We start from the raw sequence: 18,342 nt of genomic DNA, 5'->3' as shown, positions 1-18,342 counted from the left end.
GTCCAGATGTTGAAGCTGGTCCCAGAATGCCTGCAAAAGGCAAGTGAAATGTTAAGTTGCAACTGCAAAGTAGACATAGGGTTGGAGTACTAGCTGGAGGTTGAATCCTATCACCACTACTTAATGCCATGTTAAAGATAAATTAGAACTTTATGATCCAACCAATACAAACCTGGGTTCTACTTCTTCATGTATCAAAAGCTCTACCATGCTTAGTTAAAAAAAAAAAAAAAAAAAAAAAAAGTCTTCTTTAAAAGACTAACCTCCTGGAAGATTCATTGTTGTTTGTAAAGTACTAGGTACAGTCTGAATGTTATCGTATTTCACCAAAGCGTAACTTTGCAATGCAATTCCAATAACGTTGCAGACCCTGTAGAACTTTGCGTAGCATAAAACTAGGGAGAAGGCAAAACACTCCTCATGCCATAAAGACTTAAAAGATTCAGTGAAGAAATTGATGGAAAGTGCCCTTCCCGTAAATGCAGATAACTGCAGAGTAGCAGTACCTGCAATGAAACAACCAGAAAGCTGTAAAAATTACAAGACAATACGGTGCTGTAGAGCAGGACGTTCCACTTTACATATGGATCCTGAAAAAACAAACTTCTGCATTACAGTATCTGGAAGGACAACAGAGAATGAAAACCTGCTTCTGTCAGGTAGAGCAAGAGCCTATGTCAACAAGAATGCTGTGTCACATGCTCATATTATTACTCAACAGATGTACTTGAACTAGAGAGATAAAAGGGGTACTTAAAGAACACATGGAAGGTATGTGCAAACTGTTTTGCCTCTTGTGCAATCATTTTCATTGTAGAAGTGCACATTAGCTGGGATTCAGAATACCTTATTCTGCAGTAAGTGAGGAAAACTTAGCAAGGAAATGGTGTCAGTACACAATCATCAGTGTATTCCGAGAAGATGGAAAGACAACCTTGATAAAGCACAAGCACAGATAAAACCAAAAACACATATAAATTAGAATACAGTAAGTACACTTACCACTGAAAAAAAAATGTAAGTAAATCTCTCTCCTGAGAAAGGCTTTAAGACCATTTGCCTTTTTTCAAATCTACATAACAGTGAAGTTCAGTAAGTGAATATTCTCTTGCAAATAAAGTGGTCGTCTTCTTCACATTTTGGCAACTGCAGTTAAGAACTGCCTTAAAAAAATCTTGTAAGTAGGTTTTATTCCTGTGAGTAATATCCTCAAAGACTAAGGAGAAAACATGAGCTGAAATTACTTGCACAATCATGTTTCATAACTGTGCCTAGCCAGTGGCATTGGTCCTTCCCTTTCCCAAGTGCAAAAATGCACGAACTTTTCTCTCCGTTTAACTAAGAGGAAAAAAATCTGCTTATACTTGGATACTTACAGAGTTTGGAGGAGCTCAAAACAATGGAGCACTGTGTGCCCCACTCATCACATAGATTCTGAAAAAAAAGTAAGGAAAAGAATGTACAAAGCATGTAATTACTGTTTCACAACATAATTTCATTATTAATATGTCCCCTAAGACAGCTTGCACACTACTGCAGTTTAATTAGATGTTAACTGGAAGGGGTTTGAATTTATGAGGTAATAAATATATTTTGGACTAATAAACTCCAAGACTGAAGTGTTTATTTATCTAGAATATAAAGATTATAAAGCTGATAGGAGACAACCTCAGGTTGTGCTGAGATACCTATTGTTTATGCATTTTGAAACCCTCAAAATTAATATTTTCCTCCTTTTGAGAGCTAGACCAAAAAGCCAAGATTGTTGTGGAGGTTCCTAAACAGTACTAGAAACTGTCCAGCTACTATAGGTTCTCAAAGGCAGGGATTTAAAAAAAAATTAATACATTTCAGAAGACATCACATTTTTAAACTTCACCTTTTAATCAATTTGTCATCTCCTGGACTATTACCTCCTGCAAATATACCTTCTATGATTCTGACAGCTATCAATGCCTTATTGTGATGGGAAGAAAGAAGAGGTTCCCTTGTAAGATAACCAGAGCCTTTAGTAGTCTGATAGATCCCCTGAATACTCCATCCTGTCTGTTTTCCTGCTTTTAGATTCACCTGCAAGAATACAGCATGTGGTGAGCATGCACATCAATTTTAATATCTCATTACATTTTTTCTTCCCTCAACATCATTCTATGAACTTTTTGCCGAGTATAGCACATTAAAGATTTGGAAACTAACCGTTCACCACTGCGAGGATTTATATCCCAAACAGCTGTGCCAAGAAGTCGGAGGAATCAAACAGCATAATCTATTAACTTGTCCTCGGGTAGTTACAACTAGAGCTTTATAAATTGCCTGAGTCTAGTCCATTTAAACTACATTTCTCTGTTATTTTAAAAGCGCCAGTGTGCCACACAGGCAAGACAGAAGCCCAGATTTAGTCCTGGCACAAATGTGCATGACCAAAGTCAAAGACCAGGTTGCTTATGCCAAAGCTAAATATAGGCCTGAGAGAACTATGGAGAAAGAAAAGGGAAGAAAAGCCGGAGGAAATGTTCATGGCACACTCTCCTTGCAAATGAAGCAATACTGACAACTGCAAAGGGAACCCTGGCTGCACGACTCAGAGTGAAGACTGCTGTGTCTGTAAGGGACAAAACCATGGAAATCCTGGGTGTGCCAGAAGGACCACAGCACGCTGGGGAGGACAAGAGCCAGACGCACCACATCTTAGGTCTGCGGGCAAGGAAAAATCCTGCTTTTCAGAGCCTGTCCACGTTGAGTGATAGCAGTGTGAAGGTTGTATTACTAACGGCTGTAAAGACTTAAAGTTGTATGAAAAGATGTTTATTAATGAGCTTAGGTGAGCCAAACATAACTGGCTGTGGGTTCAGACAACTTCCAGTCTGGCTCCGCGGTTTCAGAGCAAAGGCCCCAGCACCAAACCTTGAGAAGACTTACACAGATCATTAATGGAAGACGATGATGACAGTTGTTTCCAGAGCCCCTGCTTTTTAATTCCCAGGCCTATATACTCTCTCCAAATGAACCAAGCAACAGAGCTAACTTTCCAATATTAAATCTCCAGGCAGTATGTTATTCATACAGCTTATGTAGATGTCTTTACCCTCTGGAAAAACAAAGTTTAAGAAAAATGGTTCTATCTTTGGGGAACAGTTTAAGTCTCAGGATAACTACATTAGGAAATCTAACTCTATTACTTTGTATCTTACATTTTATTACTAGATTGGTAATAGGAAATTACCAAATAAAATTGGTATTTTACTTGGTAATTTTTTTCCGTGGGCTTCGTCTAATATGAAAGATGGTGATCATCAAATTTATTCAAGTTTTCCTGTCAACAACATCATTAACCAAATCCCTCAATTTCAAAGTAAATAAAAGCATCTGGGTTTCTCGCACAGCAAGACTGACTTGCATATTTAAGCCTCATATATAGATGAATTTGCACTGGACCAAATTTGCATATTAATGAAGGACTAATTGCTCTTTGCAGTCAATTTTATGCAAATGAATTTACTCCTCTCAGTACAATTTTCATAATGTTCAGAAAAAAAACAAAAATGTAAAACTTTTTAAAAGTACACAAATGTGAGACAATCAAGGAAGAAATATCATAATGACATCAAACAGCTTTACATTAAATTGTATATAATTCATCTTTTATATTGTTGCTTTATTTTAACAGCCTCCCACAAAGAAATGAACAATTCATAGAATAACTTCAGCCTATTTCCCCTCCTCAGTCTCAAATTTTAACAGCTTGTAACACCCGCTATATTCTTTTCTTTCCAGCTGAAGGATGGAGCCTGAATTTTTAGAGGAAGTTAAATTTGCTAAGCAGGACTTTATTTTCTCTCAGTCATCTCATGCCACAGATCAGTTATGAGATACCCTTTCCCCCTTGATTTTAAGGTAGTTTCCACCCAGTTCTGCATTACTAAGAAAAAGTTCAAGGCCTTCTTCTAGTCTCTCCCTCTGAGCTAAAATACAATACACTGAGAAAAGGGCAGGGAAGTATAGAGAAAGACAGATAACAACAGATGCTGAGAAAAGAAACGGTGAAATTAGGAAAGGGAAAATATGAATACTGAATTAACAGAAGAAAGGAAGTAGAAATGGAGAAATATGATTACTCCATGAGTATATTCAAGTCTAAGAAAAGGAAAATTGAAGGGCTTGGGAGAAAGTTCAAGGCAAAGTAAACAAATGGAAGAGAAAAAGGCAGCCATGAATGTACCCACAGAAAAGTAAAAGAACAAGAAATATAAGAATACAAGAAATAAAGTGACAATCAAGGAAGAACAGAAGATAGATAGATAGATAGATAGATAGATAAAAAAGAAGATATGAAACACGCAGTTTCCTTCTTCTGGCAGAACATAAGGGCAGAGTTAGTGGAAATGCATTAGGAATCTGAATTTGCATGTACAGCCTTCCTCTCTCCAAAGACAAAAGCCTTAATATTTAACCGTGAAGACTGATAACCATCATATTTATATATATCATAAAATCACTTACAGGAGACAATTTTAATCAGAAAATGAATAGCATAAAAGTTATAGCTTTAAATGACTTCAAGGCCTTTTCTAGGTGGAAACACATGTGAATATGGTTCGGTCTCTTTATCTGCCATCTTTGATTGCGCTTGTTGCTCTTCTCTACAGCTTTTGCTGTTTTAACGTATCCTTTTCAACACACACAGTACTCAAGATGCAGATATATGGTGTATTTATCATGGTATCAAAATGTTGTGTGTGCTTTTTTTTCCCCTCTCTCTTTTCTGATTATTCCTAGCATCCTATTTGACCCCTAGGCATCACAGCATTTAGCTAACAGATCTCCTGGAATGCCAGAATTTTGTCCCTGGGAAGTAATAATTTATAAACACCAACGTGTTTCATGATCTGAACAAAAGTCTTCAGATGCAAGGTGGAAGGAGCATAGAAGTACTGCTAGAAGGTTGCTTTGCAGTCTCTCCTTTTGGTCTTCCCAACCTTGATGACAGAAGCTACAACATTTGGAGCATTTGTTAGGGATGTGCTCCTCCCATGAGTGATCAGGCAATCATTGTACCTAGGCAAGACCTATCCATAGCAAAAAAAGACAGACTTTAGGGCAGAAGGATTAGCAGAAAGGATCAAAACAAAGAAGGACAGGGAAAAAGAAGATTTCACTAGCATAAAAATAAATTTTAAAAAAGGCCACAGAAGAAAGACAAATAGAGTTATAAGATAATAACAGTAAGAACTGAAAAGAATGAAAAAAAAACACTGTACCAGGAAAACATTGCAATGCTACTGCTAAAGAATTTTCACCAAGGAAACAAGACTTCAATTTAGCTGATCAGCCTGGAGGACTTGCTATTAAAAGTTATTTGAAAAGAAACTGCAGTTCTTTGTGTACTTTGAAAACACAGCTTTTATTCTGGATTATGAACTCAAAATGTCTTCCTATTTTCCTGATAGAGAAGAAGGGAGGAAAACGCAGCCTCCTTTATAACTTATGCATATGTCATTTGAAAACCTGCTATGGGCACTCCCCCTTTTTTTCTTTTTCCAAAAGATGTCTGGTTCAAGTGATTAATGCTGTGTGAATGTAAACAAAGATAATTATTCAAACAAGAACAAGATGTTCCACCCAAAATGATTAGCTTTTTCAGTGGATGAGATGCCTACTTATAATCATCAAGAAAGGTTAACCTGACCAGACTTAATTAGCTACTTAATACAATAATAAAGATGCATACATAATTGGTGAGGAAAAGACTGCAGAAGCAACACTGAATCCAAACAAAATATCTCCATCAAGCACAGAGCCTGAGAAATCATGAGCTGTTATTACATGATTACACTGTTCCAAGAATCCCCAAGTTTTTATAAATAATTTTGCAATTGTCTATGTGGAAATTTGCTTGATTAATAATAAACATCATATATAAAACAAATTAACAAAAAAGCAAGAAACAGCATCCTTAAAATTCAATGACAAAATTAACCCAATGGTATTTTTTTAAACACTCTGCTTCAAATTCATAGATGAAGTCAGACAGTTTGTACAGATTATTCGAGGAGTACAGCCTTTAAGTGAAATAAATTACTCGTTTCTTACAGTCAAAAGAACACATTAATCGTTTTCTTGAAATCACGGCTGCAAGGCTACCAAGCAAAGTTCTGTCTGAATTAAGAGACAGTTCTCCCTGGTTAAGTGTATTTTAATAGCTGCTTCTCTGCAGAACAGATGTTTTCAAGTTTGGTGGATATCATAAATATTAAGAACTGAGCAATACATTTTAGAAGGCAGCTCTCATTGATCTGCTAGTATTCAATTTTTGAATGAGACAGACTAGGTTTTAGAATATATAAGGAGATATTTGGCAGACATTACGGACAGTTGATTTAGTGAAAAAAGTATTGTTGTTATTCTCAAATATTTCCCTAATAATGAAATGAAAGCTTTCTATTACAATAATAAAACATCTTTTAAGTATTTAAATGCTATATATATTGGGACTACTTCAAAACATATTACATTTCAAATAACATTAGGAAAATTTATTAGCCTAGTATCTCTGGATAATATGTGGAGCACTTCCAGCATATAGTTGAAGCAGGCTGTTTCTCAAGGTGTTACCAAATAATGAGTTTTACAGTGGAACACTGGGCATCAGACCTCCCATTCCTGGAGATAACTTTGTTTTTTTCCCCTTTTGGTAAAGTTTAAACACCCCTTAAAATAAACAATTCAGTGCAAGCCAATGTATCCGATATTGATTTATTCTATTCATAAAAAGTAACAACATAATGGTAAATTCAATCCATTCAATGAGAAGTTTATGAGATTAAATATATCAAAAGGGCAATGAAAGCTAATATATAGTGATTAAATAACAATCTGTGAGAAAAAGACACACAACTTTCAATTTCATTATATTGAAATCATATACTGACAAAAGCACGCTTCTGAATTGATTCAAAGGAAGCTGCAGCCACTCTCCTTTTATAACAGCCTGGAAGTTCATAAGGAAAGATTAATTCATCACTTAACTGAAGTATATCTCAAAGTTTTTGATTAGAATCTACACTTCTGAGCCTTCTGGCAGTGCCAATATTGCTGAAACAGGGCATCAGATGCAACACCAGCAATTCTGGAATGCAAGGCCATAAACTGTAAATCAGTTTTGCCCTACTTAAAAATTGGTTTAACAATAAAGGAAGAACTTTAATGATTAATATTTAAGTAGTATAATTATTCCTTTAGAACTAAGTCCAGGAGGACTCTTCACGGGTACACAATGCAAAACTACAATGAAGAAAATGCATTTTTGCTATACCAGGAGTCTTTAATTTATAGGACCCAGCTGAAAGGTACAACACAATTTGTGTGCGCGCTGTGGAAAGAGATCCCACAGAAACTCTTTAGAAGGGGAAATGCTCTCCCATGATGAGGATGACGCCAGTGGATCCCTGGACAAATTGAACAACAAAGCCTAAATACTGCTAAAGCAGAGAACTGTGAACAATATCCACTATGCTTGCTAAAAATCATCACCAGGCAGCTATGCTGGTGCCTTGGTTTTGAGAACCAGACAAGGGTTGTTTTCTTCATCATTACTTTTGAAGTGCAGATTTGGGCAAGCAAAGTCTCCCTTCCTTCCTCTTCCCCTCTCTCCTGCCTTTTGTCACTTCAGGATGGGTGAACACACAAATACTTAGATTTTGGGGAGGAATTATGTAATTATGAGCTAAATACTCTCCCTAACCATTTAGTGAATTAGTGATGTTCAGATGCAAAACTTATTCTGCCCTGGAGGATGGTTAGACAGAAGGTAAGTTCTGCACCTGCACTACAACTAAGGAACAAAGGAGGACTATAATTGCAGCTGCCAATTTTTGCCAACCATGCGGGACACCAGAAATGCAAAAACATTTCCCACTACTTAAATAGATCCATGCACTACTGTAAATACAGACAATTCTCTGCCATAGCAGAGTAAACTTCTGTATATTCAAGGAAACAGAAGAGAATTATGTCATCCATTTTGACTGGGAATGCTGTTTGCCAGATAAAGCAATTTACAGAGTTACAGCCACCAACAAAGGATGAGAAAGTGATAGAGGAATAAAGGCTGAACTATGACTTTGTGATGCAAGGAAAGATTCAAAGTAACAGGAGCTTCTCTGATGCAACAGACAGGCTTTACAACATCACTTCCAGTGGGGGGATCACATCAATTGCCTGTGCCTACCATACTCTTAACCCATGCCATAATGCATGGCAATTCATCCACACAGTCAGAGCCTACGAAGGCTCCACTAAGCACATACACGCTGAACAAGGAACAGACAAACAGAAAGATAACTGGCAGCCGCTCTTACTAACATGGACTTTGTAGTCCCACCACCATCACTAAGAAATGCTGCTAAAATACAAAAATATATATATACTGATAATTAGCATCATAATTAACATAAAAGTTTATACTGATTAACATCTGAATGCTGGAAAATAGTACTCACCATTAATAACAATTGCAACCTTGACTTATTACACTGTATTCAGTTTGAGAATAAGGAATATTTATACCTGAATGCAAATAAAGACATTTACTTCATCAATAGAGTTAGAAAGTAGCCAGGTAATGAAAAGAAGCTGGATCGTCATTCTGTATTTATTATTACATTCTTATCCCTTGATCAATTTCCAAGGGCCACATAGTAGCTAACACGGTAAACTGAAACAAAACGAAATTACAAAACTAAATTGCAAGAAGCAATTGCTGTTTGCTCAGGCATCATTCATTATTTATACTGTTTCAAAATGAAAAATAACTGTGATTTTTTCCTGTACCTTGTACACATGTTCAAACTTGGATATTTTACGTACACCCAATTATTCTTAGCGTTTAGTGACTTCAGGCCAGAAAGCACATGCATACATACAACTAGACAAAGACCTACAGATTACAGAGAACATTACAGAGAACATATGGATAAAATACAGAGAATGAGTGCACATATGCAGGCATTTGCATGCGGCAAAAGTAGAGCGATATTTACTACCTAACGCAGATGGAGAAGTTCACTTTGGAGATTTCTGCAGACTTGTGAAGTCTGGATGATGCATTTGGAATTCATCCTCTCCTCTCCACTGCTGAGGTAACTCGGGGAAATGCATGTTGGCAGTTCCTTTAATGAGTCAAACTAAGACATTTTACCCAATATCCTTCAGTTGCATTAAACACAAACATATAAAACAGGTAGCACAAATATTAAAGTCTAGATTTTTTTTTACTCACATATACAATACACAAAGTCTGAATCATTTTGCAATTAAATCTTAAATAAAATAATTTTTATACAACGTTGGATTGTTCATGAGACAAATTAGTTCTTAGCAACTGAGTAACGGCAAGTAGATCAAGACGTCTCTAGACCTTTTGTTTCCCATCAAATCAATTAAAATCCTGTCTCCTGGGGCATTGCGAGACCCTGCTCGGAGGAGCTCTGTCAAAGGCAGAGTGCAAGTTTTCTGTCCAAAAGTACCGCCTTATTCCATAACTTGGAATGAGCACCTGCCTCAACACTGAAGTGCAAGGTTTTCTGACTCCTCGTCCATTAATTTATTTGTTGCTGGGCATAAGAAAGGTTTACATCACACCTCTTTGAAATACTAAAATAAACTAATCTCTTTCCATCTAATTTTAATTCACTGCACAGCTTACTTCAGCATTGCATTTATCACCACAAATTATTTGAAAGTAGAGGCAGTAAAGAAACTATTGAACAAGTGAATGCAGGAAAATGAATACAAAAATATTTATGTTCAAACTTCTATTTATTTTTCTCCAAATTGTTTAAAAAAATGTTTGGTTGGTAGAAGTGATGTGCAGATATTGTAAGAGAAATATTAGGTGACAGTAGAGAAAGGAGCAGATCCTTGTGAACCAACTCCATTTTACCAGGCACATAAGACTAAACTCACCTCAGCTCGATGCAACTGCTAGATCTCCTATATGAATGTTAGACATGAAATAGCAAAAAAGGCTGGCTAGCCAAATTTACCTTATCTTCTTTTTATTATTACTCCCCTTCTACATATTCGATATATCCCTTAATGCTCTTTCCTTTCAGAAGGAAATCTACATCTCTCAAAATAATATTTACAATCTCTGCTGCAATCTCCTCCATGGTAATTCAGTCTGGATGTTTGTTACTTTTTGTGGGGAATAGTTCAGCCCGAGCTCTCCATTTAGAACAAAACAATTCTGTTTTCCTGATATTCTTCATATTCAAATTATTCCAAAATGTAGTACAGAAAATGAGTTAGATAAGGGCATAGGGAAATGTGTGATCCATACGTAGGTGCCACGATGGGCTTACCAGTAACGGATATAGCCTTGAACATTAAAACAACTTTAATGAGGTGATATTGACCTACATGGCAGTTATCTTCACTACAGAGAAAGAGAGTTGAGTTCCATTTCAGCAGCCTCCACTGACAAATGCTTTAATATCCATTTCTGATTTCCGCTTAAAATACCTTCAGATTGCTACTTAGATACAAGGGAATTTCAGAAGCAATCTCCATCTTACTTTCCTATTGTCTTATCATCTTTACACATTCTCTTTCAATTAATTAAAAAGAAGTCCAACCCCCTTTCTCTTCCTCCCTATTCAAAGACAGATATAACACACCCTATCTTTCACTGCCTCCTCTCTAAATTAGTAACAATATTTTTGCGCAGCCTTTCATAAAGATCCCAGACAACAATAACAGCATCCAGTGCAGCGGGTCTGTTGGCTTGTTTCAGGTTATTGCTAACACAGAACCAGAAAGAATTCTTTCTGTTCTCCACCTCTATGTTAGAGGAAGAAGTGCAACCTGTGAGTACTCAAGGCCACGTCTGAACACCAGGAGCAAGGCAGCTGCGGCAGCACAGCCCACAGCCCCTGCCCTCGCAGCTTCCAAGGCACTGCAGCCCATGGCAGGTGGCTTAACACAAGGTCAGCCTCCCTGTGCATGCTGTAAGCACATCACACTGCTGCAGCAACGCTGCATATAGGAAATGGTAACTTCCACGATCAAGATGAGCTATCAATAATCATCTATTTTTATGTGCAGCATGCCATAAATCCTCCTAATTAGTAAACTAGATGTCATCTTTTTAGCAACCAGTCCCCAGCCTACTTCCTTATTTATTTTCTTGAATTCAATTATATTTGCCACCTGCTGGCCCAATCACCTAAATGACAGATTCTGGATGTAAGGTAGGAGCTAGGCCATAAACAATAATTTCATTATAGTTCGATTTAAAATATTTGCCTGCACCTATTTTCTCTGCTTTATGAAGAATGTCTGTGCTACTTCCTCCTCTGGGGCTCTGCTGGCTGTGGGACACTGCATTCCCTGCGGGAGACCCAACAGCAACACCAGCAAGGATGCTGCACAGCTCTGTAGCCTCCACCTCCGAGCCCACAAGGAATCCAGCTGAGATTTATCTGGACACGGGGGACCACCAGAGGCTGAATGAAATGTGGTGAAGTGATTTCCAAACCTGGACAGAAAAACAAAAGCTGATGGGGTCAAAAAATACAGTTGGTTGCTAAAAAGGACCTAGGTAAAATAAAGTTGAGGAAATATTTATTTAGAAGATAAAATAATAGAAATTATTTTGACATGAAAAGAAATGGAGGAGGCTGTAATCCTCCTACCGTTATTTAGCTGTTGTGGAGCTCTGAAAATTCATCTACTCCACAAACCCAATGATTTACATTTCTGAACACTTCCCAAACAAAATCCAGCCTGTAAGGTGCACAGCTTGCATGCAAACAGTTTAACTTGAAGCCTGAATTCAAATGCTTTGTTCAGTGTAACGGACTGCTCTCAAATTTGGTAAAAGTAAATGAGCACAGAAGCTATCCATTGCCTTTAAGGATTAAATGATGAAGAGACTAGATTGCTATCAAACTGTGAAAGCATACAGTCCTATCGTATATGAGCAGAAGGAAAGATCAAAGACTGAAATCTGTTTTTGTCTGTTTTGTTCTTGACCAGAAACTCAACATCCCAAACAGCAAGGCCCTATAGTTGAGGCCTTCAAAGACACCCATGTTTCCCTCCATCACCTTTTGAAATATGATTTACAAACCTATCTCCAAGAACTTGCTATATCCAGTCCATGCTGAAACCCTTACACCCGCCTCAAAAAGCTACCAAAAACGTGGGAAAGCTGCCCTTCTGAAACCAAGTTAACAAAACTCTACGCTGTGATAGGGGACAATAAAAGCACTGACCCAGATACGTGAGCATTTCCCTCACCTCCCACTACTACAGTACATATGTAAATCCATGCTGCTTCCTTTATACTTCCAGAAACTTTCTCAGTTATATTTTCTTATAGCTAGTTAAAAACATGTATAAGTACAATGTATAACCAGTTATTCTCTAGCAACTCTTCTGTGGTTCTGCATCTTCCACTTGGCCAGTCCTTTCCCAGGTTTAAAAAATTAATGTTTTTTCCCAGTTCGAAAAATTAATGTTAACCCAATATTGGATAAAATTACAAATTTCACCATCATTATTTTGCAATAGATAGTAATTCGGGTGAGTGTGCAAAGCTGCACTGTACATAAATGAACACATTAACCAAACTGGAGGCATACAGTCAGTTAATGCCCTAATAGAGCAGCCTTGGAGTGAGAAACTGCACAGCATTTTTATGTAGCATTTGGGAAAACTGTGCAGCATGGGAGTTTTGAACATTAATACTGCAGCTGTACTAAATCTACTGTGTCAGCCTCTGTCTGCAAGCAAACTAGATTTAAGGAAGTACATTTTCACTGCAGCATTGGAGGCTGAAAAATGGTAAACTTGGTTAAATTCAACAGAAACTTACTTAAAAAGAATAGACATGAATTATGCGTACCTGTTAAACAGTCACAGACAAACAGTTCTGTACATAGACGATTATGTGACTTGTATAAAGTTTCAAAATATGAATGAAAGACTAAAGCATTTTACAATTATATTTTAACATTGTGGCAATTATAGAGTGATAGAGAACAATTACAGTGTCAGGATATAAACAATGAAATATATACACCATTTCCATTGACCACAGTTTCACTGGTTCATGTCCTTTATCTGCTATCACATCTTTCTCTGAATGTACCATAAAAAGTTAGATGGATATCCGAGTGACCCTGGGCATGATCTGCAGGTATTATTTTGTTGCAGTGCTTCATATTTTCTTTTACATTAGGAAGAAAAAGGATGTTCTGTTGCACACCGAAATATACACAAGAAAAATGCTGTTATCACTGTGATGCATTTAAGAAATTTCAACAAATATGCCAACTCTTCTGCAAGCCTTGAACTAGTTTTTCCATCAGCACTGAACATAGCGTTAGCCTCACTGAAGACTGTGCAGAAGACATTCTGCAGGCTCTTTCTGACAAGAGGCACAGAGCAATACCCTCTGTACAGAGATGTGAAGTTGTGCAAGATGGGATGCCTGACCGGGAAGTCTGGAGAAGTATGTGCCCTAATCCACACACACTGGCAAAAGCTTTGGGCATCTGTTATTTCACAGCTGGAGTTCTAACAGAGCTGTAGCATGCTAAATTTATAGGTTCATTTACCTATATCCATCCGCCTTTCCTGATGCTGCTGTTCTCTGTAGCTTTCTTTCCCCTCTCACTGGGCTGAAAAGAATCTTTTGTTGGTCTGAATATACCCAACCATATGTTCCTTGTCCCTGCTCACACAGTTGACATCTCCATTTGGTCTTCTCTTCTACAAAGCTACTGTCAAAAATATAACCATGATAATTTAAAAACAAACAAATACAAACACCCAAGCAGCATGGTGTGATGTACTCGGCATCAAAAGGAGAAACAGAGTAGTAGACCAAACTTTTTGAGTTTGAATGCCTGAAGTTACACATCCAGATCCTTATTTACACATATTAGGAAATCTTTTCCGCAGACAAGCACAGGTCTCCAAGTTACAAGGGCTTTCTGTATCACTCAAAAAGGAGCCTTTTTACATATTTACTTATCTCAGTATTTCTTACCTAACCTCAGGCAATCAAGTCCTACAATTTTCACTTAAACCTTGGTGCTTCAGTTGCCATATCAACAAAAATAAGTCTGTTAAGGTGCTAGAGCCCAAATGGCCTTCAGCATTTTGTTTGTACTTTTGATCTATGAGCACACAGCTGGCCGAAACTGATGGGCAAGACAGTCATTTTCTAGTGAAAACAGGGGAGACAACATCACACTTGGAGTCAAGCAAGCTTACGTGCTTAATCATTGTAACATCTTCTGAAATAAGTTATATAAGAGCCTAAGATGGGTAACAGTATTCCTGCACCAGTGTTTCACCTTGTAAGCAGTTCTTGGGTAAGCAGCAAGTTCTCTTGTAAGCAGTCTTGCATTAATTCTTTCTATTAAAGGTGAAAAGTATTGGGTAAGCTAGAACAGAAGGATATTTCCTTAAATTACGACAATGCTTATCATAAATGGATTTTTATTTGACAGTTTTGAGTGGTATGGGAGTGCTATGATTTAGTTCAGACACTTAAATTCATCTGAAAACTCAGCCCATAAGATTTAATGAATTAAATAGTCTCACCCTAGTCTCAAATTGTATAAATCACAAAATCACCACTCCAAGGAACTGAGTTGGAGGTCTTTGCAAAAAGATGCTAGTGTTGTTTCTTGACATAAGTGCAAACATATTGCATTTTTTCTACCTACTCAAAACTGGTTTAAAGTATGCCACTGGAAGAAAAGCGTACATTACAGCAAGATAACAAATGTGACTTGCTTAACAAACAACAGTGTTATCTCCTTTGACCAGATACCAGGGAGATGGCACTATCTCTTAACCATATGTTGCAGACAAAGCCCCTAGCAGGTTGAAAGTCAAAGAGCGTGTGCTACCACATATTCAATTATACTATAACTAAACCACTACAAAATAACCATGTAGCCAACAATGATACAAATACGAAAGGCACAAGGGAAAAATTCTTCTGTGGAAATTAAGTGTCACATTTGGAAACTTGGAGTAGTCAGCTGTAAGGATCCAAAGGTCATCTACACATTTTCTCCTCCCCTGTGCATCTGATTTCTATCCTTCCTTTGACTTTACTGAAAATTTGCTGGCATAACCCATGCCAGTTTCATCTGCAGCATTCAGTTCAGAAATGTGCTGCCTCTTCACCAAGCTGTTGAAGTCTATACCCGATTTTGTAGTAACTAGGGGCTCATGATAACCGTAAATTCAGCAACAAGTAATCCTGTGTTTTGCATAATTCAGTTACTAATTTTTCACTTTCCATGAGCTGCAGCATTACCATGGCATACTATGCTACTGGCCACATGAACGCCTGGAAGCGTGCTCATTGCTGTTACAGTCAACCACTGATTTAAACAAGGGCAAGGATGAGAAAACTACAGGCAGGAGTTTCTATGTGATGCGTATCATAAGAAATTATGTAATGAACAACCATAATTGTGTGCATTATATAAACATCAATATCTCCTCTTGAGCTAAACCAGTTTTATCAGTGAAATCAGAACAGAGTGAGCTATTTGTGGGCATTAGCATAAGGATTTCCTAATGGCAAAGCAAGTATTTTTATTTTTATTTAAAGCTGAGGTAAAGAGGGCCTTCCTTGACCCAACACCCTCATGCAAATAACTTCATGGACAAGGAGTTCCTTGACTCTAATGCGCCTACTCACTTATGTATACTAATCACATACTCTCAAAGGATTAAGTCCTAAAAATTACCAGAGATAGATCAGACTGCTGAAAGCACAGACAAGTTTCTCCAGAAGCTACTGCTACACATCTGAAAATATTTTACTTGCTCTTTGCATATTCCATTTTACCTGTTATTCCGACAAAATCAAGGAAAATTGAGCAGAGCATCTGAACGTAGTCCGAGTGTTCTGGAGTAAAGAACAAAACAGTGCTCACCAGCTGTCAGATAAGAACCTTCAGAAACACTTCTCAGGATAAATTAAAAATTTTAAGAGAAGCAAATATGAGAGCAATAGCATCATGCAAAATATCATAAATAACTATGAAGTTTTTTCCCTACTTGTTTCTTTTTCTTCTTTTAATATATTTGAGCATGAAGTCCAAACTTACAACACTTAAAAAGGGAAGGGAAGAAAAAAGACAAAGAAAAAAGAAAACAAAAACCAAACCACACTAGTGTCCTAGGGTTCTTTTGTGGAAAGCTACAATATGCAAGAAATTATGCACTGGATATTGATGACAAGGATTTGCTTAGGACATGTCAATGATTTACCAAAATTTAACTCCCAATGACTTTTCTATGAGCCAAAAATCTACATGCTGTTTCTGAGGTTCTCCTTCAGTCTAGTTATTCTATTTTATGCAAGAAACTTAAAAAAAAAAAAAATACTAAACCATCAGTTAATTGATAATGGCACTTTTTCCTTTATGAGAGAAATTGACTGGCACAAAACAAGTATAAAAGTAACCAATGTGCAATTTCTATTTTACAGCTCTATACAATTATGTTTTAATTCAATAACAGTTAGCCATTTTACCTTTTTTTTTCCCCAAAAATATCCTTTTATGTTTGTAAGATGTCATACACATAATCTAGTTAATCTTATTATTTGATGAACATGGCTTTACTTGTGGGTAACACTTCCTAATAAACTAACACAACTGTTAATATAAAATCTTTTTTGTTCAAAAAGCAGTAAAAACACCTTTTGTATTGTTAGAAACAGAGATTTTGTATATTGTCACCAAACTAAAAACAGCAAGCAAATATTAACTTTGTGAAGTGCAAAACAAGCTTTATTGACCAGCGAGGTAAATATTGACTGAACCGAAGCAAATATTTAGGTGCTGACGTTAATGGGACAAATCCCATTCAACACAACAAATAAGATCTTGCCTACTATATTCTGTATTTGTATTTATTCCGAAAGTTCTGAAAAAGAAATACCTGGAAATCTTTCTACAATGACAACGCTTCTTAAAAACATAACTGTTTTACCTTAGCAACAGATATGCATTCAGAGGGCCAGAATATTTTAGCATTGTACAAGATGGGGGTTTAATGAATTGTTTTCAAACAGACAGAATGTGTTAACTCACTCACTAAAGTCTGAGCGGGTAACAGCTTCCAAGACCTCTGTTTAACTGATCTCTAAAAAGGTAAACAGAAAGTTAGTCAATTTTCAGCCACTCTTAAACCAACATTTTTCTTACTTACATAGTGGTAACTAATACCAGAATAGAATTTCTCATATCATTTCTGTTATACTTGGTTACATATGAAAATTTATGGCAGACAATCTTAATAATTCAAAAGAAAAGCAGACTTTTTTCCCCTGTGAGTTAAGGACTGCCACCCTATGGGAACATACACAGAGCAGTTACATAAGGACCTACAGGAAGCAATACGTCATCCTGAGGTATGAACAGCCTCAAAAACACAGCGTTCACTCCCATCAATGTGTCACAGACCCCCTCCAAAGCCTTTCCCACCATAAACCCACACAGATTAACCTAGATTAATAATCCAATATAACTTTTAAATATTTCTATCATATGACACGTTAGAACATTCACTTGTCTTTTGAACCTTAAATATGCTAATTTCTACCAAGGAATATGAAGAATAATTAAGGATATAACTGTAAGCAGATACTATAGATCAAAAACAAATTAAACAAATCCCTTCCTAGTAAACCCACACAGAGCAGGGTTTTACTTACATGAGAAGTCATTATTCAATAGAACTATTCACACAAGGGTTCACACATTCAGATTACCACATTAGACAGATTGGAAAAAATAATAATTTTGAGAAACTTCAAAGATTCTATTGAAAACTCTGGCACCTTTAAACACACCCATTAGAAAATACCGATGCCTTACACACAGGATGATCATTATAGTTCGTCTTCTGACCTAAATACCTTTGTAAGCAGCTCTCAAAGCAGCAATTAACGTTCACCTTCTAAATTCCTTAACAGCTGAATATTTTTTGAGTAATTGTATTTAACAGACCCTTCAATGTCACCACAAGAAAAGACCAGTCCAGATGACAGCTTCTCCACTTCAGTCTAATGACCATGGGAATCGCTCTTTCTTGCGGATAAAGACAGAGGCTGAGCACCCTCCTGTGCAGTGAGCAAAAATTACAACTGCCCTTTGTGGTTCTACTGTCTAGGTTTCATTCAAGGCTCTATCTATACACAAAACCCAAGACTCTGGGATCTGATTCACCAGTCCTAAAGCAATTATATGACACCATTTCAGTGGAATTACTCTCAGTACAGAATGATTTAACAGAATT

The 18,342-nt window shown here is 36.9% G+C and overlaps 1 protein-coding gene across 3 annotated transcripts in view; it reads right to left on the bottom strand.

The window, feature by feature from the left end:
* Nucleotides 1–18,342, bottom strand: part of RPS6KB1 (ribosomal protein S6 kinase B1) — a 54,445-nt gene that overhangs the window by 5,878 nt on the left and 30,225 nt on the right. For all 3 annotated transcript variants that reach the window (XM_084492800.1, XM_084492802.1, XM_084492801.1), the window contains one exon: nt 1,377–1,434. The gene's annotated coding sequence lies outside the window, so the exon portion shown is untranslated. The remainder of the gene's footprint in view (nt 1–1,376; nt 1,435–18,342) is intronic.

Source organism: Aythya ferina (assembly GCF_964211825.1).
Source record: "Aythya ferina genome assembly, chromosome: 19".
Lineage (NCBI taxonomy): Eukaryota > Metazoa > Chordata > Aves > Anseriformes > Anatidae > Aythya > Aythya ferina.
Note: the sequence above shows the minus strand (reverse complement) of the source record. Positions and strands in the feature narration are given on the sequence as shown.